Source organism: Bubalus bubalis, chromosome 11 (genome assembly GCF_019923935.1).
Source record: "Bubalus bubalis isolate 160015118507 breed Murrah chromosome 11, NDDB_SH_1, whole genome shotgun sequence".
NCBI lineage: Eukaryota > Metazoa > Chordata > Mammalia > Artiodactyla > Bovidae > Bubalus > Bubalus bubalis.
This window is the reverse complement of record NC_059167.1, coordinates 87,246,842-87,273,521: the sequence shown is the minus strand read 5'-3', so window position 1 is coordinate 87,273,521 and position 26,680 is coordinate 87,246,842. Positions and strand designations below refer to the sequence as shown.

At 40.7% G+C, this 26,680-nt stretch overlaps 1 long non-coding RNA gene and 1 pseudogene across 1 annotated transcript in view; one reads left to right on the top strand and one right to left on the bottom strand.

The window, feature by feature from the left end:
* The window catches only part of LOC123328202, a 32,440-nt gene that overhangs the window by 822 nt on the left and 4,938 nt on the right, over nucleotides 1-26,680 (top strand). The window contains exon 2 of the long non-coding RNA XR_006542991.2: nucleotides 9,718-9,832. This is a non-coding gene — a long non-coding RNA (uncharacterized LOC123328202). The remainder of the gene's footprint in view (nucleotides 1-9,717; nucleotides 9,833-26,680) is intronic.
* LOC102403322 lies at nucleotides 11,759-12,376 on the bottom strand (annotated as a pseudogene).

The window sequence follows — 26,680 nt, the reverse complement described above, 5'->3', positions numbered from 1 at the left end:
GTGCTCAACCTGAAGTTACTACCATCCTCCACCTTGGTCAGGGGGTCTTAGTTCCTGCAGAAGAACTCAAAAATATTGTTATGTATATTCCCCCTGGAGGGGCTGGGACCCAGTCCCATTGCTGCACTACATTTCTTGACTGCTTCTCCCTTGTTTCTGTATTCCCTTCCTCCCCTGTGATGGCTTAATGCTACGTCGTGTCCAACTCTTTGTGACGCTATGGACTGTAGCCAGGCGGATCTGTCCCTGGGATTGCCCAGGCAGAACACTGAAGTGGGCAGCCTTTCCCTTCTCCAGGGGATCTTCCCGACCCCAGAGATCAAACCCTGATTCATAACTATTTGAATCTGCTCTTTGGAACTGAGGGAAGGTCTAGAAGGATGAATGAAGCATATTTCCTACAAACAAGAAACACGACCTGTCACGCAAGTGTATGTTCCTTGGTTCTTTGTCTCGCCACAACAAAGATTTGGAGCAACGGACATTAAAGCCCTCAGCGCGTCACAGCTCTCGGGTCTTGGACAAACCGTGCTACAGCTCTTAGGCAAATAAGTGTTACAGCTCCATTTTATTTAGAAGATAGAAGGAGAGAGAGAGAAAGAAAAGAGCGCACGCACGCGGGAGAGAGAGTCCGAGAGAAAGCGCTTTGGCTCCTCCTTTTATATGTTTTTTTCATCCACTTGGGCCTGCCCTATGCAAATTGGGCTTAGCCAGGAGTGCTGTTTGTTCTGTTTGTTCTGCCTGAAGTCTTCACTCTGGTCCTTGGACCTTCCTTGTTTTTTAGCCACCGCCATTTTGGACGCCTTTTCCCTTTTCTACCTACCTAACAGGAACCATGGAAAGGATTTGTACTTGGAAGGGCCCCCACAGGGTCCTGCTCAATTTCACTTAGTTTTCCTGATTTCATGAAGTATTTTTCCATGTACTTTTGCCTCCTGGCCTTTATATGCCATGTCCCTTCCATTTGCATCGCTCCTGCCCAAACTCTCCTGATCTAGCTAATTTCTTCCTATTCGTCAGGTCTTGACTTTGATAATCCCTCCTGAGAGGTTCTTCCTATCTCTAGAATAGGTTAGAACCTACACCCTCCTACTCTCACAACATCCTTGATTTCCTCACCCTAATGCTCAGCACACTTCACAGCTGTTACTTATATAATTGTCTTCTCCAAGAGTGAAGACAGTTCTGAAGGCTCATTGATGGGTGGACTGAATGATCTGTCTTGCTCACCTTCATTTCCAGCACCCAACATCATGCCTAGTATGTCACAGGTACTTAAGTGTGTTGAGTTCAGAATGAATGGATGGATATTGTAGAAACTCAAAGGGGAAAAAAAAGGTTGAGGTGGTCAGGAAAAAGGTAGCCTAGGACTAGAAGGACAAATGAAGACGCTTTCATAGTCATCCAATATGTTGCCGGAAGGGGAACCCCCTCTAGGCTACGAGAGTGGGCTCTTGTCTAACACTCAGAAATGAATTGTCTGAGGAGAGACACGTGATGACAAAGCAGGAGGCTTTATTGGGAAGTGAGGCCCAGGAAGGGAGAGCAGGAGGGTAAGGGAACCCAGGAGAACTGCTCTGCCACGTGGCTTGAAGTCTCAGGTTTTAAGGCAATTGGGATTAGCTTCTAGGTTGTCTTTGGCCAATCATTCTGACTCAGGGTCCTTCCTAGTGGTGCACACATTGCTCAGCTACCATGGGTGCCAGTGAGAAGGATTCTGGGAGGTGGTAGGACACGTGGCATCTCCTTTTCACCTCTCCCGAGCTCTTCTGGTTGGTGGTGACTTATTACTGCTGTGTTCCTTACTAGGACCTCCCTTTGTAAAATAATTCATGCAAATGGCTAGTGTGGTGCCTGGCCATGGGGGGTGGTTTCAGTCGGTGTGTTTCCCCTAACAAATACATTGCTGATAAACCATGGCTCCTTACCTCCCCAGGGAGCACCTGCAGACTGGAAGAAAGAGGCTGAACTATGAGAGAAGAGCAGGCTCTAGTGTTGCCTCTGTGCCCCTACTGCATGACTTTGAGCATGTCATTTAACCTCTCAGAATCTCAATTGTAAAATGGGGCCCCTACAGGCTACTGGTGGGTTTCTGTGAGGCTCAGGGAGGTCCAGAATGTCTAAGTCCCCAGCACAAAGTGTTCTTGACCAAATGCACCTGAATTTGTTTTCACACAGCCTCCCCGTCCAAGATTTCCCAAGGGACTGGCTGAAAGCCAGCCTGGGAAAAGCCGGCATCTCTGAGGCCAGCTTCCTGCCCCTGAATAAACCCACTCAGCCCAGTCTGATCACCAACAGGAGCTTGGCCATCTGCTCTATCCACCCCAGAAGCAGCAGACAGTATCCACAGCCTTTCTCACACCAAGCTTTAGGAGCGCCACCAGCCAGAGCCACTGACTTAAAGGCATTTACCTCCCACGAGGAGGCAGTATCTCTTCCCCTATAATTTTTGAGTAAAGAATTTTTTAAATTCTTTGAAATTTGAACTCTTCTCTTTAACCTTCTTTGTTAGACAAAAGGCCTCCAAGTCCTCTGAGCAACAGAATTTATTAGGTGCCTGCAAGGTTAGGGTTGTTTACTGCCCCCACTCTGCAAGGAGATTCCAAACTAATTAGGGGTGTGGTAGGCCAAATCATGCCCCCCACCAAAAATAACCATGCACTTATCCCTGAAACCTATAAATATGTTTTGTTACATGGTAAGCAACTTCACAGATGTAATCAAGGTTTTGGATCTTATGATTATAGGGAGATGTCCTGTATTACTTGGGTGAGGCCAGTCTAATCACATGAGCCCTTAAAGTTAGAGCACTTTATCTTGCTGGAATCAGAGGAGGAAGATGAGGATGTTGGAGATTTCAAGCATGAGAAGGCAACTGACTTACTGTAGGGGTGGCGGAGGGGGTACAGGGAAAGCATGAGAAGGAATAGGCAGCATGTAGAACCGAAGACCAGCCCTGAGCCGAGAGCAAGGAAACAGGGACCTCAGTCCTACAACCTCAAGAAACTGACTTCTATCAACAACCTGAAAGAGCCTGGAAGTGGATTCTCCCCCAGAGCCTTCAGACAAGAGCCTAGTCCTGACACTTTAATTTCAGCCTTATAAAAACCACAACCAGAGAACTCAACCAAGCCTTCTTGGACTTCTGACCTACAGAAATGTGAGATAATAAGTGTGCTGTTTTAAGCCAGTACATTGGTGGTGATTTGTTACCATAGCAACAGAAAACTAATACAGGGAGACGGGGCTTGTGTCTTGGGGTCTTTCAATCTAGAGCTTAGCCTTAAGCTGCCACAGCTGTGAATTCCTGGGCATCTGACCATGTCTGGAAAGTTGGGGGTTGTGGGTAGGCCATAGACAAAATGACTGAAGCGAAGAGAATCAGTTTCCCAAGAGGTCAGGTCAGACAGCCTCTCTTAAGAGAGATACCCAAACCACAAACTTGGTACAAGGACCCAGTTCTGAGAACAGGGAACAAAAATTAGAGTCCCACTTGGAGGGTATTTAGAGTAGATAGGAGGTCCTCCCTGTTGCAGCTCTGGCCAGTGACCTTTGGCTCACAGAAGGACAAATGGGGTATAGGCAGCCTACTCTGTTAAGGGCCTGGGGACTAACTGAGAAGTGCATATGAGACCCACCTGGATATTCGGGAGGAATATGAGAGCCTCTGGGATTTCTGTAGTTCTGTGGTAGAGGCGTCAGAGCAACATTGATTTATTCATGTTATTTATGAAGCAGTTATACCCTCTGCCCCCCAAACTGGTGTGGCCTGGAGAAACAGAGTGTCCCAAGATCTGTTAACCTCCAAGGCAAAATAAGAGGCTTTGAAATGTCAGACAGACGGAGCAGGGTGGAAGAGGCAGGAGCATAGAGAGGGGATAGCTTGGTCAGACATAGCGGTGCTAACTTTCCTCCCATTGCTTTCATAGGTTACCTTATCTTTCTGAGGTTGAGTTTCCAAACCTAAAAAAAAAAAAGATGATCTTTATCACAAAACATTATGAAGAAACAATAGGCAGGTTATGAATCATTACAGCACATTATGAAAAATACATTCCATACTACTCCAGTTCAAAAACTCTCATGTTTCCCATTTTAGTTCTCCAATATTGAGATGTGTCTTATGATTATATTGGCCAGGCAGGAGTCCTGAGGTAGTTTTATTGCCTGCACTTGCAAAATTAGTGTCAGTGGTTGAAAAGAAAATTCCAAAGACTATTGACTAGTGAAGTATCCTTTTAAGAAAAGATATCTCTTCAACTTCTCAGAGCGCAGAGGATAACCTCATGCAGAAAAACAGACAGCAATGATGATTCAGAAGGGCTAGACTCTAAATGTGGACAAGTTTTAGTGATGCCACAACCAATTTTTCTTTTTTTAATGTGTGTACAAGACAGATGAACGATAAAAACAAGTCTAAAAGAGCACTTTCAATAAGTACAAAATGAAAAATTCTAAGTGATAAAAAAAACACTGATAAAATATGGGAACTATTTTTATGCCCAACTAACTTATACAGAAATCAAGACTGAGAGAACACTTACAGCAAATAGCAAGACTAAGACGTAAGGAAATGATCTCAGGGCTACGGCAGGTACCTATTTGATGTGACTAGTAATCACTGTGTTTAACCACTGTATTTGTATCCCCCATGGAGAAGGAAATAGCAACCGACTCCAGTACTCTTGCCTGGAGAATCCCATGGATGGAGGAGCCTGGTGGGCTACAGTCCATGGGGTCGCAAAGAGTCAGACACGACTGAGCGACTTCCCTTCCCTTTGTATCCCCCAAATCCTTCACAGGAGCCCAAGAGCTCCAACCTTTGACCCACCAGAGATATGCTTAAGTTTTGCCCACTGAGTATGTATGCTGCTGCTAAGTCACGTCAGTCATGTCCGACTCTGTGCGACTCCATAGACGGCAGCCCACCAGGCTCCCCCGTCCCTGGGATTCTCCAGGCAAGAACACAGGAGTGGGTTGCCATTTCCGTCTCCAGTGAATGAAAGTGAAAAGTGAAAGTGAAGTCGCTCAGTCGTGTCCGACTCTTAGCGACCCCATGGACTGCAGCCTACCAGGCTCCTCCGTCCATGGGATTTCCCAGGCAAGAGTACTGGAGTAGGGTGCCATTGCCTTCTCCGACTGAGTATCTATGTGCACACACAAATCCAAAAAACAGGAGTTGGTTAAGAAATATAGGGAAAAACCCTAGATACTGCAGAATATTACAAAAGATTGGAGTTATTTTAAAGAGGGTCTATTATGGCATAATTGATAAAGTATAGAATTGATCATGTGTATAATTTTATGAGTTTGAACACACATACAGGCTGTGATACCTTTACCACAGCCACTAGGGTAATAGGAATCCCTCACCATTCAAAGTTTCTTTACGTCCCTTTGCTTGTGTTAAGAAGACTTAACACCCTCTTAAATTTTGAACCAGGGACTGAAGTCAGGCAGTGACAAGAACAAAATTGAGTAGGGAAGTTGTTGGTTCAGTAAAATGCTGGACTCCAGGAAGTGATGCAATACAGGAAGTTGTATATTTCACATAAAGACACAACCAGGAAATGGTGCTTTAGTGCCGGTGGAAAGCATGAGAGGCAGATGTTGTTGCTGTGGCTGCGCAGGGAGCTTCTTGGGGAAATGGCTTGGGGTAGAATACTGAGATTTGCAAGAGAAGCGAGGACAGTGGAGAAAGAAGAAAGGCAGAGAGGTGTGGACCGCCCCTGAGAAGGGGTGCCCCTTCAGCAAGCATCTTCTTGAAATGATGCAGAATCAGAAAGCAGGCTTCTTCCAGGCTCCACGTTTGCCCCCATCCCCGCTGCTTCCATTATGAAGGAAGAACAGCAGAAAAGAATAGACATTTTGAGTGCTGCTGTGAAGCAGAAGAAAACCAAGACAATGTTTGAGTTAGATAAGGAAAGTAAGGGAAAAAGGAAAGGAAACACAAACTCCAAAGCATCAGTGGTAAATCTCCACCAGTGAGGATGAGCTGTGCTGGGAAAGATCTCAGATAAGAAGGTATATTCTGTTCCTTTTTGCCGTAAAGCCTATAAATATGACTTCTAACTTTGGGGCTCCAGCCATGGCCAGAGACTGCGGATTCCTCTGACTTCGGGACACAAAGGAAGTTTACAAATTCAGGAACCCCTTCCAGTCACCTCCAAGATACCAGGACAGAATAATAATGGGAAAGTGAAAGACAGGACAGTGAAACAGGGTTCCCAAGATACAGTGAACATCACATTTTTAGATTAAGAAAGAAGGCAAAATATTTTTTTTTCTAGAGTTTTCTAAGAAAACTCTCAACAGGAGAATGAAAGGGGGAAAAAAAATCTAACCAAAAAAAAGCTAAGAGGAAGGAGAGCTGACCACTTTAAGAAGTATGAAAAGGGTGATAGAAAGAAGAGAGGCATGAAAAATTAAGATCTTCTGATGGGAACTTATCCAGAGCCTGAAGTGAGCAGAAAAGCTTGGACCTCAGAGGGTTTGATGGGCTGGAAGAGATGCTTCCCGCTGAGAACCTTGGCAGCCTAGCTCTTTAAAGAAGATGAAACTTTAGTCCTCTTCTTGGCTTTCCTAGTTGAGAGTTCCTTAAGAATTGCCTTTATATGACTTCAAATGACTTTCTCCAAAGATCAAGCCAGTTTTTTCAGTGATTCTCCTTCTTCCTTGAGAGCAAGTCTCTTTTCTTGAGCAGCTGTGAACTCATCGTCCACTGCCATCATTGAGGGACTGAGTGGATAGGGCAGGATTCCCTCATGAGCCGTCTTAGAGTGAAACTGCCTCCCTCTTTATACAGCTGTGCCTTGCTCTCCTTGTGGGATCTTAACTCCCCAACCAGGGATCAAACACATGTGTGGAATTGCAGAGCCCTAACCACTGGGCCCAATGGAAGGCAATGGCAACCGACTCTAGTACACTTGCCTGGAAAATCCCATGGGCGGAGGAGCCTGGTAGGCTGCAGTCCATGGGGTTGCAAAGAGTCGGACACGACTGAGCGACTTCACTTTCATTTTTTGCTTTCATGCATTGGAGAAGGAAATGGCAACCCACTCCAGTGTTCTTGCCTGGAGAATCCCAGGGACAGGGGAGCCTGGTGGGCTGCCGTCTATGGGGTGGCACAGAGTCGGACACGAATGAAGTGACTTAGCAGCAGCAGCAACCACTGGGCCACCAGGGTATTCCCGCTCCTGAAATCATCAGTGACTTTGCTCTGTGTGCCCAGACCTACTTCACCATCTCAGCCTAGACTAGACCTTTCAAAAAAAGAAATCCCTTTAGGATCATTCATAGACACCTCATCTCCCACCCCCTGTCCCTTGCACATCCTGATGTAAGAGATCTTAAATTTTACTTTAATTGATATCTGGTAAGAGAGAAATTCAGTGAGCTCAGGAAGATTTTAGGGAGTCAAAAGAACTTAAAAAATGGAAGAAACAATACAAAAAGTGCTAATGGAAATTGAACTGTCTTTTAGTTATTTAAAGACTATTAGTATTTGATACTAACATTTAGTATTAGTATTTGATAAGGGCTTCTCCGGTGAGCTCAGTGGTAAAGACTCTGTCTGCCAATGCAGGAGACACAAGAGATGCAGGTCAATCCTTGGGTCCAGGATCCCCCGGAGGAGGAAATGGCAACCCACTCCAGTATTCTTGCCTGGAAAAAAATCCCATGGACAGAGAAGTCTGGCGGACTACAGTCCATGGGGTTGCAGTCAGACACAACCGAGCGACTGAGCACAGCACACGACAGCACAGTATTTGATAAGTGACTTCAGTAGGTGATTGTGCTGAATCATTTCCAAGTCATTGTCCTTGTTCAGTCACTAAGTCGTGACTTCCCGACCCAAGGATCGAACCTGACTCTCTCACATTGCACAGGTCAGGGCTATATTTCCCTAAATGTGGGTTCTTTTTTCTTTTTAACTCATTGGGTCCGTAGTGGCCTTTTATACCCGAACATTTCTTGGTGTTTCTGATGACACTGGTGCAGGGATGAAGAACAATTTTGTCTGGAGTTAAATGACCTCTTAGTAACAATAGGGTCCGTAAAAGGATTCAAATAATTCGGAAGTATACAAAGTGAAATCTCTACCACTCGCTCATAATCAGGGGGATTTGGAGAAAATATCCTTAATTGTTGAATTCTCCTTCTAGACCAGCAGTCCCCAACGTTTTTGGCACCAGGGACCAGTTCTATGGAAGACAAAACTGGGTGATAGGGGTGGTTTCAGGATGATTCAAGCATGTCGCATTTATTGCGCACTTTTTTTCTGTTATTCCCTCAACTCCCCCTCAGATCATCAAGCACTAGACCCTGTTCTAGACCTTTTATTATCTGCCTGTCAGATTGATACATGACTATAGGCATCTATTGGAGTGTACTCAGACTGTGTTAATTTCTTTAAGACAGTACCTTGTAGACATGAGTTAAGGTTGCTGTATAAAGGTTTACTTCATTCTTTATCATGGTTATACAGTTTCCTAAAGTGTAAATTTATAATATATATATTATTGAAGTATAACTGATTTATAATATTGTATTAGTTTCGGGTGTATAGCAAAGTGAATCCAGTTATATATTCTTTTTCAGATTCTTTCCACTTGTAGGTTATTACAAAATATTAAGTATAGTTCTCTGTGCTATACAGTAAGTCTTTGTTGGTTACCTATTATATATGTAGTAATATATAAATGTTAATCCCAAATTCCTAATTTATTCCCCACCACCACCATAATAATATTAACTATATCACTCTGGGACTTTCAGATGTCTTTTTTTTTTTTTTTAAACTATTTCAAAGAGCCTACTTTTATAACACTCAGAGCACAGACTTGGAGCAGGCTGCCTGAGTACCGTCCTCTCTCTGCAGCCTTCTCCTCCATCTCAACTGTCCATGTCTGTAGAATGGGAAGAATTAGCCCAGACTTGTAGCACTGTGAGATTTTGATGAGTTTATAGAGTAAGCGTTTTGCACTGTTTCTCCATGTCACACATTCTTGCTATAATTATTACATATGTTTTTGCAACTTTTGCTAGAATTTCAGTGAGATAGTTTTCCAGAATGAGAATTTAAAAGATAGAGCCAAAATGTCTTTCAAAAAGTCTGACCCATTTAGGTGGCCACCAGCAGTATACAAAAATTTCCTTTCTCCCATTCCTGTGTGATGAGACTCTTGTCATCCTGCTCTCCCGTTCCATGAGGTTAATCCTTTTCAAACGGCCTCAATCCACTATTCCTTAGCTGGAAGTAACCTGGCCATTTAAACTGGAGCTTAGAATACCTGCCAACATTGCAAATATGTGTACTCTTTGACCCAGCAATGCCAATTCGGGAATTTATCCTACAGATAGACTAGCAGGCTTGCAAAATGACATGTCTGCAAGGTTATTCATTGTGGTATTGTTTGTAACAGCAATAGACTGGAAACTAATAGGAGTTTGGTTAAATAATTTATGGCTCAACCACACAATGGATTACTATATAGCCACTTAAAAAAAAGGAGAGGCTCTCTTTGTACCGATACAGAGTGATATCCAAGATGTATTTTTAAGTGAAAATAAGAGTGTAATAGCTAACACTTGTATCCCATATTTCATCAATTCTAAGACGTACATTTTTTCACTTCATGATGCACTTGAAATGAGGATGTGTTATAGTCAAAGGTGTGTCATAATTTAATTGAAATGTTTTTTTTCCTTTCCTAGTCCATAAAGTAATGACGTGCCTTAGAATACATGGCATTTTGGATTTGATGAAATACAGCCGTGCTTACCCAGTGTGAGGCACTATCTATTTCAATCTCACAACAACCCTGTGAGGGTAAGTACTATTATTTTTTACATTTCACATGTAAGGAAGTTAAGATTTGACCTCAGGCAGTCTCACTCCAGAGCCCGTGCACTTAGACTTCTGATCCTGCAGCTTCCATGGTGCCAGCACCCCCATCACATGTAGATGGCTCCCTGCGCACCAGGCCCCATCCTAAGTGCTTTGTACGTATATTCGTTCATCTGATCCTCAAATAACTGTAGGAGACAGCTGCCACCGTTACCCTCATTATACAGTTGAGGAAACTGAGACACTAAGAGGTTATGAAGCTTGCTTAAAGACACAGCTGATTTGTGGAAGAACTGGGGTTTGAACATGGGCAGTCTGGCTTTAGAGATCATGCTCTTAATGATACCTTTTGTGTAAAAAGGGAGGAAGTTATAATACATCCATATTTACAAAGTGGCATCTTAGAAGTAATTTAAAAAGTACAAGTGTATCGGTAGGGTAATACATAAGAACTAAGTGGTTGGAGAATGCAATGGGAATGAAAGTTTTTACTGCGTGCCTTTTTTATTTTTAAATTTCATTTAATTGAAGTGTAGTTGATTTACAATATTGCGTTAGCTTCAGGTGTACAGAAAAGTAATTCATATATACGTGTGTGTGTGTGTGTGTGTGTGTGTATGTGTATAAACATAGGGCTCCCCAGGTAGCGCTAGTGGTAAAGAACCCACCTGCCAATGCAGAAGATGTAAGAGACGAAGGTTCAATCCCTGGGTCAGGAAGCTCCCCTGGAGGAGGGCATGGCAATTCCATATATATATGCACATACATTCTTTTTCAGATTCTTTTCCATATAGGCTCTTACAAAATATTGAATACAGTTGCCTGTGCTATATAGAACCTTGTTGTCTATTATTGTATATATAGTAGAAGGTATCTTTTAATTCCAAACTTCCAATTTATCCCTTCCCCTTGTTAGCCTTTGGTAACCATAAATTTCTTTTCAATGTCTGTGAGTCTATTTCTGTATTATCAGTGAGTTTACTTGTATTCTTTTTTAGATTACTCATATAAATGAAATTTTATATTTTTCTTTCTCCTCTTCACTTAGGATGGTAATCTCCAGATAGATCCATGTTGCTGCAAATGGCATTATTTCATTTTTTATGGCTGAGTAATATCTCATTGTACCACACCTTTATCCATTTATCTGTTGATGGACATTGAGGTTGCTTACATGTCTTGGCTATTGTAAATAGTGCTGCTATGAACATTGGGGTGCATCTGTTTTTTTTCGTTTTTTAAAAAGATTTTATTGGAGTCTAGTTGATTTACAATGCTGTTAGTTTTAGGTGTACAGCAAAGTGAATCAGTTATACATTATATCCATTCTTTCTTAGATTCTTTTCCCATGCAGGTCATTACGGAATATTAAGTAGAATTTTCTGTGTTATACAGCAGGTCCTTATTAGTTACCTATTTTATATATGTGAATGCATTTTCAAATTAGAGTTTTTGCCTTTTCCAGATATATGCCCAGAAGTGGGATTGCTGGATCATTTGGTAGCTCAATTTTTAATTTTTTTAAGAAAGCTTCACACTGTTTTCCATACAGACTGTACCAATTTACATTCCCACAAACAGTGTAGGAGGGTTTCCTTTTCTTCACACCCTCTCCAGCATTTACAGGGCTTCCCTGATAGCTCAGCTGGGAAAGAATTCACCTGCAATGCAGGAGACCTGGGTTCAATCCCTGGGTTGGGAAGATCCCCTGGAGAAGGGAAAGGCTACCCACTCCATATTCTGGCCTGGAGAATTCTATGGACAGTCCATGGTGTCGCAAAGAGTCAGGCACGACTGAGCGACTTTCACTTCACTCTCCAGCATTTGTTTGTGAATTGTTTTCTTTTCTTGGTAAGGAAGTAGGATTCATTGGTGGGCATGAGTAAGGAGGGGACATTGCCAAGCCTCTCATGAGTGCAGGGCCCACCATTTGTCCAGGGGCTTGTGTTCGACCCCACAGCCTTCTGGGGTGAGCTGCTTTTCTGCTATCATGTTTTCAGATTCATCCATGTTAAACTCAGTAAAACCCCCACTTCTTGGCGATGTGGGTTTCTGGTGGCCAAGGAACTTGAACTTGGCCCTGTGGAGGGCCTCAATCACATGCTCCTTGTTCTACAGGTTGTTGTGGTTGGACATTATGACTTGGCTGGTGTGGGCCCTGGGGCTTTCCAGAGTCATAGCACATACCTGTCTGGAGCCTATGAGCTCTAGCACAGGACAGCATCTTGTTGATGCAGATGAGGAAGGGGTGGAGCCGCACTTGGAAGTGAAAATTATCTTTGCTGTAACTTTTTGGTGCCATGTTCTTGTTGGCACAAATATGGGTAGCCTCCAGAGCATCAGAGGAAAGCAGCTCATACTCATCTGATACCATATGGCCACAGAGTGGGAACTCATTCACTTTTCCTTCTTTAGCCTCCAGTCAAAGATGCGGATCTTAGCATCAGGAACACTTCGGCAGAAGTGGGACTTGAGGTATAGCTTGTTCTTATAGTACCAATAATACAGGGCGGGGTGGTGGCCCATGGCAACACCAGGATCTTCAGTGGCCTTCTGAAGGGAAAGAGTGTTTGTGAACATTTTGATGATGGCTATTCTGCCTAGTATGAGGTGATACCTCCATGTAGTTTTGATTTTCACTTCTCTAATAAATAGCAGTATTGAGCATCTTTTCACATGCTTGTTGGCCATCTGTATGTCTTCTTTGGAGACATGTCTATTTAGGTCTCCTGCCCATTTTTTTGATTGGATTGTTTGGTTGTTTTTGGTTGTTTGACATTGAGCTCTATGAGCTCTTTGGTTACTTTGGAAATTAATCCCTGTCAGTTGCATCATTTGCAAATATTTTCTCCCATTGTTTCGGTTGTCTTTTATTATACTGACAGTTTCTTTTGCTGTGCAAAAGCATTTAAGTTTAATTAGGTCCCATTGGTTTGTTTTTACTTTTCATTACTCCAGGAGACAGATCTGAAAAACTGTTGCTGTGATTTATGTCAAAGAGTGCTCTGCCTATGTTTTCCCCTAGGAGTTTTATGGTATCCCATCTTATATTTAGATATTTACTACATTTTGAGTTTATTTTTGTATAAAGTGTTAAAGAATATCTTAATTTCATTATCGTACGTGTAGCTACCCAGTCTCCCCGGTACAATTTATTGAAGAGACTGTCTTTTCTCCATTATATGTTCTTGCCTCGCTTGTCATAGATTAACTGACCACAGGCACATGGGTTTATTTCTGGGCTTTCGATCCTGTCCCACTGATCTTTGTGTCTGTTTTTGTGCCAGTTACAATACTGTTTTGATGAGTGTAGCTTTGTAGCATAGTCTGAAGTAAGGGAGCATAATTAGCTGTAGCTCCATTCTTTCTCAGAATTTTTTGACTATTTGGGGTCTTTTGGAGTACAGGTCTTTTGCCTTCTTAGGTAGGTTTATTTCTAAATATTGTATTCTTATTGCACACTTCTTTGTTTGATTTTTGACCCATGTGAGTATATTACCTATGTAAACCATAACAAAACAACAGTTTAAACTTTGCTCCAAATTAATGTATCAGTGGTTTGAAAGAAATGATCCTAAGTAATCAGTTAATAAGATTTCTGTATCTATTTGTTCTTTTAATATTTATCTTTTAAGCCTCAGAAGGACTGCTTTTATTATTGTTAAAGTAGCAATGGAAAACAGACAAAAATCTACGTTAATTCTGATTACATATACCATGATTTCAAAGCTTGAATCCCACCATAATACCTATATATGGCTCTGTCAGATCACACCAGTATGAGGATAAGAAAGTGAAAGTTATTCAGTCATGTCTGACTCTTTGTGACCCCTTGGCTATAAAGTCCATGGAATTCTCCAGGCCAGAATACTGGAGTGGGTAGCCTTTCCCTTCTCCAGGGGATCTTCCCAACCCGGGGATCAAACCCAGGTCTCCCCCATTGCAGGCAGATTCTTTACCAACTGAGCCACAAGGGAAGCCCAAGAACACTGGAATGAGTAACCTATCCCTTCTCCAGCAGATCTTGCCAATCCAGGAATTGAACTGGATCTCCTGCATTGCAGGCGGATTCTTTACCCACTGAGCTATCATGGAAGCTCAATATGAGGATGGTAACATATAACCCACACATAATCCCACCTTTCTCTTTGACCACAGTGTGGCCTCAGGCTGTCACCTCCAGTGAGTGAACAGTGGAATGGCATGAACATCCATTGTGTTGCGGTTGATTTTTTTAAGTCTTTTAACCCATGATAGTGTTCAAGTTAGTTAGGCCATTAACTTTCCTGACATTTTCTTATAGCCTCCATGATTTGGAGGATTGGAATTTTTTTTTTTTAGTATCTAAAGTGAAGTGAAGTCACTCAGTCGTGTCTGACTCCTTGTGACCCCATGGACGGTAGCCTACTAGGCTCCGTGGTCCATGGGATTTTCCAGGTAAGAATACTGGAGTGGGCTGACATTTCCTTCTGCAGGGGATCTTCCCAAGCCAGGGATAAAACCCGGGTCTCCTGCATTGCAGACAGACGCTTTTCCATCTGAGCCACTAGGGAAGCCCTTTAGTATCTAAATTCACCAACAAATCCCATCTTAAAGGACTGGGGCTTAATCTTTGGCTTGCATTTATATTTCACAGTTGTGGCATCAGTTTTTAAGCAGATTTTGACTTTTCAGAAAAGGTGATAAAATGGCTACTTTGTATTTGTATTTACTTTGGGAAGCTTGCCTGCTATTACATACATAAAGGACAAGATATACATTTTGGTTATATTAAACGGTTTATTTGAGTTGGTAGATCAGCATCCCCCCATATGTTTCATGGATAGAAAGCAACCCTTCTAGTGTTGATTCTTTCAGAGTGTTGTTCTAACACAAGTGGAAAATACTTGAGTTCTGTTTCTTTCTAGGTAAAAGCCTAAATAATCAGCTAATATGAATCCAGTCATCCTAGATCAGGGCATACTATACTCAAAGGACTCAGGGCTCACTGAACCATCAAAAGAGAACTTTGTTAATGTCATTTTTTTTTCCAGATTCCTAGTAAGTTAAAAATGAAGAAATATCTGAATGGGGCCACAAAAATCAAAGCATATTTTAAGTATCTACATTTTTTAAACTGGCAATTTTAATACAAAAAACCAGCATAACAAAATTTACTATACTTGTGCTAATTAGAAGATAATTACAGAATTTGTAAAAATATTTTTCACAGGACACAATCATCAGTATGGGCCCACTAATGGGTCACAAGTTTAAAGGTGTTTGATAAACCTCTTCCAGACTTGTTGGCATGCCTCTGTGGTCATACATATAATTTCATTTGGAAAAATATTAAAATCCTATATCTAAGATCTTTTGTGAATGTGAGGTCTGGGGGAATCCAGCAAAATTCTGGAAGAGGCTGGGAGAATTGTCCCCAGAAAATACAAATTAGGAGAAGACCTCTGATTATAGTTCTGTTCTTTGGCATAAGCTCTAGAAGGATTGGTATAAGCCAGCTTTGAATTAGGCATATCAAAGTTACTAGAATACATTATTCTTTTATTGATTTGTTCACCCACAAGAGAGCACACTGGGAATAAAGTAAGTGAATTCAGCAATGCTGCTTGGTCTTTGCACTTTGGATTCTTCTCTTTATGTATAGCTAAAAGTTTAGTCTACGTTTTAAAAGTATTCAACTATAATTCTCATCATCTATTTACCATTTTAAAGAGGCTCTTTAGAAAATATAACTCCCATGCAAATAGCAATCAAAAGAAAGCAAGAGTGGCTATATTAATACCAAAGCAAACTGCAGAGCCAAAAATTTTACCAGGGACAAAGAGGGACATTACATAGTAATAACAGGACATATCTACCAAGAAAGCACAGCAGTCCTGAACATATATACACCAACAACAAAGCTGCAAAATATATGTAGTAACAAGTACCAGGCCTGAGAGGAGAAATAAACAAATCCACACTTAGAGCTGAAGACGTCAATATTCCTTTTTCAACAAGTGATAGAACTAGACAGAAAATCAGCAAGGATATAGAAGAAAAGAACCACCAACAGGATCTCATTGACATTTTTAGAACATTCCACCCAATAACAGCAGAGTTACACATTCTTTTCACCCCCTAATAGAATATATCTTGGTACATGTACATCTTGGTATACATTTATATTGGTATATGATGATAGACTGTATCCTGGGCCATAAAACAAGCCTCAATGATTTTAAGATTGATATCATAAAGACTTTCTTCTTTGAACATAATGGAAGAAGAAAGGAAATAATGAGGATAAGAAGAGAAATCAATAGAATTGAAAACAGAAAACCAATGAAACAAAGAGCTGATTCTTTGAAAAAAATCAATAAAATTACAAAACTAGGAAGACAAAGAAAAAATGAGAGAAGCCTTGAATTATCAATGTCAGGAGTGAAATTGAGGTTTCATGAAATTGAATGAAATTGAATTTTCATACAGATCCTACAGAGATCAAAAGGAAAATAAGGAAGTACTAAGAACAACTCTATACACATTTGACAACTTAGATGAAAAAGACCAATTCCCCCCAAAACACAAACTGTCACAACTTACTTAAGATGAAACAGATAACTTGAGTAGCTGATCCTATAACTACTAAGGAAACTGAATTCATAACTTAAAAACTCACCCCAAATGAAAGCATCAGACCCAGATGGTTTCACTGGAAAAGCCTATGAAACATTTAAAGAATTGACACCAATTCTACACAATCTCTTCCAGAGAGTAGAAAAAGAATTTTCATAACATATTAAACTAGTATTTCCCTGATACCAAAACCAAATAAAAATAGTAAAAAAAAAATAAAACTACAAATCAGTTCTTATCATGAATATACATGTAAAAATCCTTAACAAAATATTAGCGAATAGAATTCAGCATTATATAAAAAGAATCATACACTACAGCAAAATGAATATTATTCCCAGGATGCAAGGTTAATTCAACACTTGAAAATCAGTTAACTATAATCCACTTTAAAGTCTAAAGGAGAAAAATCACTCACTCAGTCCTATCAATTATTCCAGGAAAAGCATTTGACAGAATTCAACATCCATTCTTGATAAAGACTCCTAGAAAAAGAGAAAGAGAAGGAAACTTCAACTCAATACAGAAAATCTACAGCTAACATTTTACTTACTGGAGAAAGACTGAATGCTTTCTCCCAGATTTCAGGAACACAGCAAGTATTTCCCCTTTCATCACTCTTAGTCAACATAATGCAGAAGTTCTAGTGAGAGTATTAAGGCAGGAAAAGAAAATTAAAGGCATAATGATTGGAAGAAACAAACAAAAATGGCACTATTAGCAAATGGCATGAATGTCTGCCTAAAACCTCAGGGAATCTACCCAAAAAAAACCTCCTAAAATTAAAAAGTAAGTTCATCAATGTTATAGTATACAAGATCCACATAGTAAAATCAATTATACCTCTATATGGGCTATGGTTTTTTCCTGTGGTCATGTATGGATGTGAGAGTTGGACTGTGAAGAAGGCTGAGCGCAGAAGAATTGATGCTTTTGAACTGTGGTGTTGGAGAAGACTCTTGAGAGTCCCTTGGACTGCAAGGAGATCCAACCAGTCCATTCTGAAGGAAATCAGCCCTGGGATTTCTTTGGAAGCAATGATGCTAAAGCTGAAACTCCAGTACTTTGGCCACCTCATGCGAAGAGTTGACTCATTGGAAAAGACTCTGATGCTGGGAGGGATTGGGGGCAGGAGGAGAAGGGGACGACAGAGGATGAGATGGCTGGATGGCATCACCGACTCGATGGACGTGAGTCTGAATGAACTCTGGGAGTTGGTGATGGACAGGGAGGCCTGGCGTGCTGTGATTCATGGGGTGGCAAAGAGTCGGACACGGCTGAGCGACTGATCTGATCTGATCTGATGGGCTTCCCTGGTGGCTCAGAAGGTAAAGAATCTGCCTGCTATGCAGGAGATGTGGGTTTGATCCCTGGGTTGGGAAGATCCCCTGGAGAAGAGAAGGGCTACCCACTGCAGTATTCTTGCCTGGAGAATTCCATGGAAAGAGGAGCCTGGGAAGCTATAGTCCATGGAGTCGCAAAGAGTCAGACAGAACTGAGCAACTAGCACTTTCATTTTTCATTCTAGCAATGACCATGTGAACACTGAAATTAAAATGCCATTTTAAATTGTTCAAAAAATGAGATACTTAAGTGCAAATCTAACAAAATATGAGAAGACTTGTATGCTGAAACTCAAAACCCTAGTGAAAGAAAAAAAGTTTAAATAAATGGAGAGACAGATTGTGTGAATGGATTGGAAAGTTCAGCATGGTAAGGATGCCACTCATTTTTAAACTAATATCTAAGTTTAACGCAGTTTCTATCAAAACCCACAAAGATTTTTTTTTTGTAGACATAGCCAAGGTTTTTTTTATAAAATTTCTATGAAAAGGCCAAAAAGCTAGAATAATTAAAACAATTTTAAATGAGAAAAAAGTGGAAGGGGGACTTCCCTGGCAGTCCAGTGGTTATGACTCCATGCTTCCAGTGCAGGGGCATGAGTTCAATCCCTGGTCAGGGAACTAAGATCCCACATTACTCATGGCATGGCCAAAAAAAAAAAAAAAAAGGAAAAAACTGGAGGAATTAATCTACTTAATTTTCAAGATTTATTAAATAGCTACATTAATCAAGCCTGTGTGCACTGAAAGAGGCATGAACATTAGATCAACAGAATAGAGTATCCAGAAATAGATAGATCTCCACATATACACCTAAATGATTTTTTTACAAAGGTACAAAAGCATTGGAGGAAAGATAGACTTCTCAAAATATAGTGCTGGAGCAACTGAACATCTATAGGTTAAAAACAAACTCTCAACCTTAGCCTCACAGTTTATGTAAAAATTAATTCAAAATGGATCATGGACTTAAAAGTAAAATGTAAAACTATAAAACTTTTAGAGAGAAACATTGGAGAACATTTTCCAGTCATAAGGCTAAACCCAGAGTTCTTCGTCTTGACAGCAAAGGCATCATCTATAAAAGGATTAATTGACCTTCATCAAAATGAAAAACTTGTGCTCTACCAAAGTCCGCATATATGACAGAAGGCTAGTAACTAGCATGCATAAAGAGCTCTCAAAATTCAACGGGAAAAAAGAAAAGGAAATAAGAAGGTATCCAGTGAGAAAACAGAAAAATGCATGGGGTGACATTTCGCCAAAGAGGATGTAGTGACGGCAGATAGAGATATAGAATGTCATTAACCATAAGGGAAGTGCAAATTAAATCCACCACGGTGAAGTCAAGGTCGCTCAGTTGTGTCCGACTCTTTGCGACCCCATGGACTATACAGTTCATGGAATTCTCCAGGCCAGAATGGTGGAGTGGCTAGCCTATCCCTTCTCCAGGGGATCTTCCTGACCCAGGAATCAAATTGCTGCATTGCAGGCAGATTTTTTACCAACTGAGCTATCAGGAAAGCCCACCATAAGCTACTCCTATAATACATACCCATTAGCATTTCTGAAAACAAAAACAAAAACAAAAAAAATTACAACACCAATGCTACCAAGGATAAAGAGAAACTCAATTATTTACATATTTCTGGGGGAAATGTAAGATGGTATGGCCTCTCTGGAAAAGAGAGAGTTCCTTTGAAAACTAAACACACAGCTTCCATACAATCTAGTTATTGCAGCCCTGGGCATTTATCCCAGAGAAATGAAGACTTCTGTTTACATAGAAAGCTATATAAGAATTCTTATACAGCTTTATTCATAATAGCCAAAAACTAGAAATAACCCTCCATGTCCTAGAACGGGTGGAATAGTTAAACTCTGGTACACCTGTATCATGAAATACTACCCAGCAATGAAAAGGAGGGAGCTATTGATACAACTGGGGTGAGTCTGCAAAGAACTGTGCTGAGTTAAATTAGACAATCTCAAACATTTACATATTACATGATTCTACTTATACAAAATTCCTAAAAGACAAAATTATAGAAATGTAGAACACAATCATTGTGCCAGGGGTTAATGAGGGACTGGGGGCTGGAGAGAAGTGTGGGTATAAAAAAGCCAACATGAGGGATCTTTGTGGTGATGTTCTGTATGTTGACTGTGTCAATGTTAATATCCTGGGTATGATATTTTACTATAATTTTGTAAGATCTTACCATTGGAACTGGGTGACGGGTGTACAGAATTTCTCTGCATTATTTCTTACAACTACATGTAAATATACAAGTGTGTGAATGCTCAGTTCACTTCAGTCATGTCTGACTCTATGGACAGTAGCCCACCAGTCTCCTCTGTCCATGGGATTCTCCAGGTGAGAATACTGGAGTGGATTGCCATGCTTTCCTCCAGGGGTCTTCCTGACCCAGGGATTGAACCTGTGTCTCTTGTGTCTCCTGCATGGATAGGCAGGTTCTTCTCCACCAGTGCCAGCTGGGAAACCCAAATATACAAGTGTCTCAAACTAAAACCTTCAGTTAAAAAAAGAGAAATAATGAGCTAGGGAAAATATCTGTAGCAAACATGTGAGGCATGGAATAACACTCATTTTACAAGAAGTTTAATATAAATATTTTTTAAAGTTTTAGTAAATCAATAATTAAAATAGTAAAATTCCCCAAGAATGACAGGGAAATAGATGTGGATAGATAATTCAAAAAAAGGAATACAAATCACTATTTGAATTTGGGAAAATAAATGTTTAGTAGCATTCAAAGGAATATAGATTAAAACTATAATAAGGTACAATCTTCCTCCTATGAAATTGGCAAAAAAAAAAAAAACAAACAACTAAAAGAATATGTATCCAAAGGTGACTAAATTACATGAAAAAAGTGGTCTTGTACACTTGTTGGAGTATGTAAATTTGCCAGTTTTAATTGTGAAAAATGTTTCTAACTTTTGACCTGGTAACCCAACTTCAAGGAATCCATCTGAAGAAATATCAAAATGTAGTCAAAGATGTATACCCAGTACTGTTCACCCCAGCTTTGCTTGCAATCGAAAAACTTAGGAAACAAGACAATGTTTAACAATTGAGAATGTTTTTACAGTTTATATAGTACATACATACAATGGAATATACTATCTAAAAATCATGGTTTTGAGAATATTCACTAATAAGAAAATGTTCAAGATATTATTAGTAAAGAAAAAAATATACTAATATGTCACTAAGCGATTCTCTGAGGGTCACAGGTTTACAGATTTTAAAAATTTGGTTTCTACTTTTCTATTTCAAAATTTCTAAAATAAGTTTGCTTTCAAAATTTGGTAACACAAGAATAATGTTCAGTTCAGTTCAGTTCAGTTGCTCAGTCATGTCTGACTCTTTGCAACCCCATGAATCGCAGCACGCCAGGCCTCCCTGTCCATCACCAACTCCCGGAGTTCACTCAGACTCACGTCCATCGAGTCAGTGATGCCATCCAGCCATCTCATCCTCTGTTGTCCCCTTCTCCTCCTGCCCCCAATCCCTCCCAGCATCAGAGTCTTTTCCAATGAGTCAACTCTTCGCATGAGGTGGCCAAAGTACTGGAGTTTCAGCTTCAGCATCATTCCTTCCAAAGAAATCCCAGGGCTGATCCTTTCCAGTCCAAGGGACTCTCAAGAGTCTTCTCCAACACCACAGTTCAAAAGCATCAATTCTTCTGCGCTCAGCCTTCTTCACAGTCCAACTCTCACATCCATACATGACCAAAGGAAAAACCATAGCCTTGACTAGATGAATCTTTGTTGGCAAAGTAATGTCTCTGCTTTTGAATATGCTGTCTAGGTTGGACATAACTTTCCTTCCAAGGAGTAAGCATCTTTTAATTTCATGGCTGCAGTCACCATCTGCAGTGATTTTGGAGCCCCAAAAAATAAAGTCTGACACTGTTTCCACTGTTTCCCCATCTATTTCCCAGGAAGTGATGGGACCGGATGCCATGATCTTCGTTTTCTGAATGTTGAGCTTTAAACCAACTTTTTCACTCTCTACTTTCACTTTCATCAAGAGGCTTTTTAGTTCCTCTTCACTTTCTGCCATAAGGGTGGTGTCATCTGCATATCTGAGGTTATTGATATTTCTCCCGGCAATCTTGATTCCAGCTTGTGTTTCTTCCAGTCCAGCGTTTCTCATGATGTACTCTGCATATAAGTTAAACAAGCAGGGTGACAATATACAGCCTTGACGTACTCCTTTTCCTATTTGGAACCAGTCTGTTGTTCCATGTCCAGTTCTAACTGTTGCTTTCTGACCTGCATATAGGTTTCTCAAGAGGCAGGTCAGGTGGTCTGGTATTCCCATCTCTTTCAGAATTTTCCACAGTTTATTGTGATCTACACAGTCACAGGCTTTGGCATAGTCAATAAAGCAGAAATAGATGTTTTTTCTGGAACTCTCTTGCTTTTTGATGATCCAGTGGATGTTGGCGATTTGATCTCTGGTTCCTCTGCCTTTTCTAAAACCAGCTTGAACATCAGGAAGTTCACGGTTCACATATTGCTGAAGCCTGGCTTGGAGAATTTTGAGCATTACTTTACTAGCATGTGAGATGAGTGCAATTGTGCGGTAGTTTGAGCATTCTTTGGCATTGCCTTTCTTTGGGATTGGAATGAAAACTGACCTTTTCCAGTCCTGTGGCCACTGCTGAGTTTTCCAAATGTGCTGGCATATTGAGTGCAGCACTTTCACAGCATCATCTTTCAGGATTTGAAATAGCTCAACTGGAATTCCGTCACCTCCACTAGCTTTGTTCGTAGTGATGCTTTCTAAGGCCCACTTAACTTCACATTCCAGGATGTCTGGCTCTAGGTCAGTGATCACACCATCGTGATTATCTGGGTAGTGAAGATCTTTTTTGTACAGTTCTTCTGTGTATTCTTGCCACCTCTTCTTGATATCTTCTGCTTCTGTTAGATCCATACCATTTCTGCCCTTTATCGAGCCCATCTTTGCATGAAATGTTCCCTTGGTATCTGTGATTTTCTTGAAGAGATCTCTAGTCTTTCCCATTCTGTTTTTTTTCAACTATTTCTTTGCATTGATCGAAGAGGAAGGCTTTATCTCTTCTCGCTATTCTTTGTAACTCTGCATTCAGATGCTTATATCTCTCCTTTTCTCCTTTGCTTTTCACTTCTCTTCTTTTTTTTTTTTTTTTTTTTTTTTTTTTTTTTTTTTTTTCACTTCTCTTCTTTTCACAGCTATTTGTAAGGCCTCCCCAGACAGCAAAAAAAAAAAAAAAAAAGAATAATGTTACAAGTATTTAAATTGAATATAAAACACAGTTTAATATTTTAGGTGATTTTAAAAAGGCATTCATGGGGACTTCCCTGGTGGTTTGGTGGTTAAGACTCCATGCTTCCAATGCAAGGGATGTGAGTTCAATCCTTGGTCAGGGAACTAAAATCTCATATGGCCATGCTGCACAACCAAGGAGTAAAAATAAATAATTTTTTTAAAGTCATTCATAATCTTAATTATATAATATCTTTGTTTTTGCATGTTGTCTTCTACATCATTATTTCATCCTGAATTTTTTCGTACATACAACCTGAAAAAATTGTACAATAATCACTCACATATTTGCTATTTAACGTCTAGCATTAACATTTTGCTTATTCACTTGATCACGTATCCATCAATCCATCTTATTTTTTTTATGCATTTAAAATTTAGTTTCAGAAATCAGTGCCTTTCACCTCTAAATACTCCAGCATGCATATCCTTAGCCAAAGTTCAATATTTACTTATTTATTCTAATTTTTTTAGTTGAAATTTATACCCAGTGTGTGTTAAGTCACCCAGTCATGTCTGACTCTTTATGACCCCATGGACCCCAGCCTCCTCTGTCCATGGAATTCTCCAGGCAAGAATACTGGAGTGGGTTGCCATTTCCTTCTCCATTATACCCAGTGTCCGTTCTTCTAAAGATTGTCCATTTCTTCTAGGTTGTCCATTTTGTTGGCATATAGCTATTCATAGTAGACTTTTATGATTCTCTGTATTTCTGTGTTATCAATTGGAACTTCCTTTTAACTTCTCATTTTATTGATTATGTTTTTTTTATTGATGAGTCTAGCTAAAGGCTTACCAATTTTTACTTTTTCAAAGAAGCAGCTTTTAGTTTCATTGATCTTTTCTATTGTTTTTTTTTTTAGCATCTATTTCATTTGTTTCTGCTCTAATCTAATCATAAGATTTCTTCCTTTGTACTAACTTTAGGTTTTGTTTCTTCTTTCTCTAGTTGCTTTAGATGTAAAGTTAGGCAGTTATTTGAGATTTTTCCTTTTCCCTGAGGTAAGCTTGTATTGCTATAAAGTTTCCTCTTCAAATTGCTCTTGCCGAGTCCTGTAGGTTTTGGATCATCATGCTTTCATTTTTGTGTCTTTAGATTATTTTTTATTTCCTCTTTGATTTATTCAGTGATCCATTAGTTGTTTAGTAGCCTATTTTTTAGCATCCACTTTTTTTTCAGTTTTTTCTTGTAGTTGGTTTCTAGCCTCATCGCACTGTGGTTGGAAAAGATGCTTAATATGATTTCAAGTTTCTTACATTTACAAATGCTTGTTTTGTGATCCAGCATGTGATCTATCACAGAAAATGTTTCATGTGCACTTGAAAAGAATGTGTATCCTGCTGCTTTTGGACTGAATTCTCTATAAACATCAGTTAAGTCCACTTGGTAACCTACTGTGGTACTCCCATCCCAACAGTCATTCAGTTCCAGCAATTGTCCAGTCTACCAACCATCTCCTGCTTTATCACTCTGTCATGACTCACTTCTCTCTTTAGCCAACTTAGAATGCATGGTCCGTTCTTACAACTTTCTAAACATCCCGTCTTCCTTGCCCCCACACTCTATGCATTATACTCATCTGGCTAGTTAAATCCAACTGTCTACAACCTTGATGCCTGCACTAAGCAGCTGAGCCATGCTGACAGGTCCCACTTTAAAGCTACGGTCATCTGTTGCAGGTAACAACAGGCTTTCCAGAGGTGGTGGTTTTCCCACCCTTCAGAACAACATTTCATACCTTCTTGTCTCCCCTCAAACCTCAACAGCCATTCTGCTCCTTTCTGCTCCCACTGGTGACCTTGCCTCACATTTCCCTCAAAAGCAGATGTCCCCTCCACCAAAGCTACCCACCTAACTTTACCTATCACCTTCTTCTCCCTTCTCTTCTGTCACAAAGGAAGAAGTGTCCTTTCCTGTACTGAAGACTAAGCCTCTATTACAGGACCCCAGGCCTCTGATTTTCTCCCAGATTCTGTCTCTTCTCCATCTAAGTGCCTCCCTCTCCTCTGGACCAGTTCTATCAGCACACAGACATGCTCTGTGTCTCCTGACACTTCTAGGAGGATACCCACTCCAGAGAGGTGGCTCTACCCTGATCATACAGGCCTCCCAGCTCTAGCTCAGGATGGTACCATCAGCCATGCTATCTCTTCCTATTTTTCAAGCATTAGAAAGCATTGTTGGGGGAGGGAGGTTGTTGTTTGCTTGCTTTTGTCATTGGCCATGGGGCATGTGGAATCCTAGTTTCCTGACCAGGGATTGAACCCAAGCCCCCTGCATTGGAAGCACAAAGTCTTCATTACTAGATCACCAGGGAAGTTCCAGAAGAGGTTGCTATTTATCCTTCAAAACATCTAGCGTCACTCTCTCCAGAGGTAGCCATCCATCCTCCTTGTTCCTGAGGTTCTGATCACTTTTGTTTTAAGACATCTATTTCCACGGACCACAGAGAGGCTGGTTTTTGTCACAAACTTAGAAGTCTGGAGAACCACAGAGATGAGTGGGAGGAGTGCACTGGTTCTCAAAGCTAGATTCTTGAGAAATGTTGTGAAATTAGTCAAACCAAGATTTGCAGGAGATGAATCTCGCTGCCGTTCGGTGTAGGCTTCTCAGGATCTGAGAAGTGAGGAAACACCTCCATCCTTCAGGCCAGGAATCCATGGGTTCTGATACCAGCTCATGCCTTTCTGGGCTGTGTAGCCTTGAGCAAATGACATAGCGTCTCTGAACCTCAGTGTCTTCATCTGGAAAGTGAAAAGAATCATAAGTACCTCAAAGCAGATTCTGCTGCGAGAATGAAATGAGAGCACCTGTGTCAAGCTCTGGGCACCTGGTGAATGCTCAGTTCAGACTGGTTTTCTCTCTGCTTGGTTATTGGGCCAGCTGGACGACCCAGGCAATAGTGGGTGTGTAAAGACTGGGCTATCTATAGGTTGGGACCTCATTTTGCTAGTTTCTCATCAAAGAGCTCCTACCTCAGCAGAAAGACTGCTTCTCCCACATTTAACCCTTTTGTTATCCCAGAGTTCTTACCATGAATGCCTTTCCTAAACTTCACCTTCAACAAAGCCTAAACTGGAGCCTCAGGGCAGAGAGGGAAAGAATGTAACAAACCATCAACTAAGGCTGTCAGAAGATGCACGGCCCATGTCACTCTTCTTATAGGACATAAAGGTGACTTGTCCACAGTCACCCAAATTGTTAGTCTCAGAGCTAGGATGTGAGTCCAGTCTCTCCTCTGAGTCCCAGGCAAGACTTGTAACACTTTCAGAAGTCCATCAGCAAGACTTAGGACATTCCCAGAGAGTTGATCCATTTCTTTTTACAACTAAGATCTACAAACTAAAATCTAGTCTATCTGGTGGTTGACACAAAGAGCGAATTTTATTATATGCAAATTTTAAAAGGGAGGAAAAAACTTCCATGTAGGTCATCTCAGTTACCAAGTGGTTTAGGGCTTTCCTGATAGCTCAGTTGGTGAAGAATCCGCCTGCAATGCAGGAGACCCCAGTTCAATTTCTGGG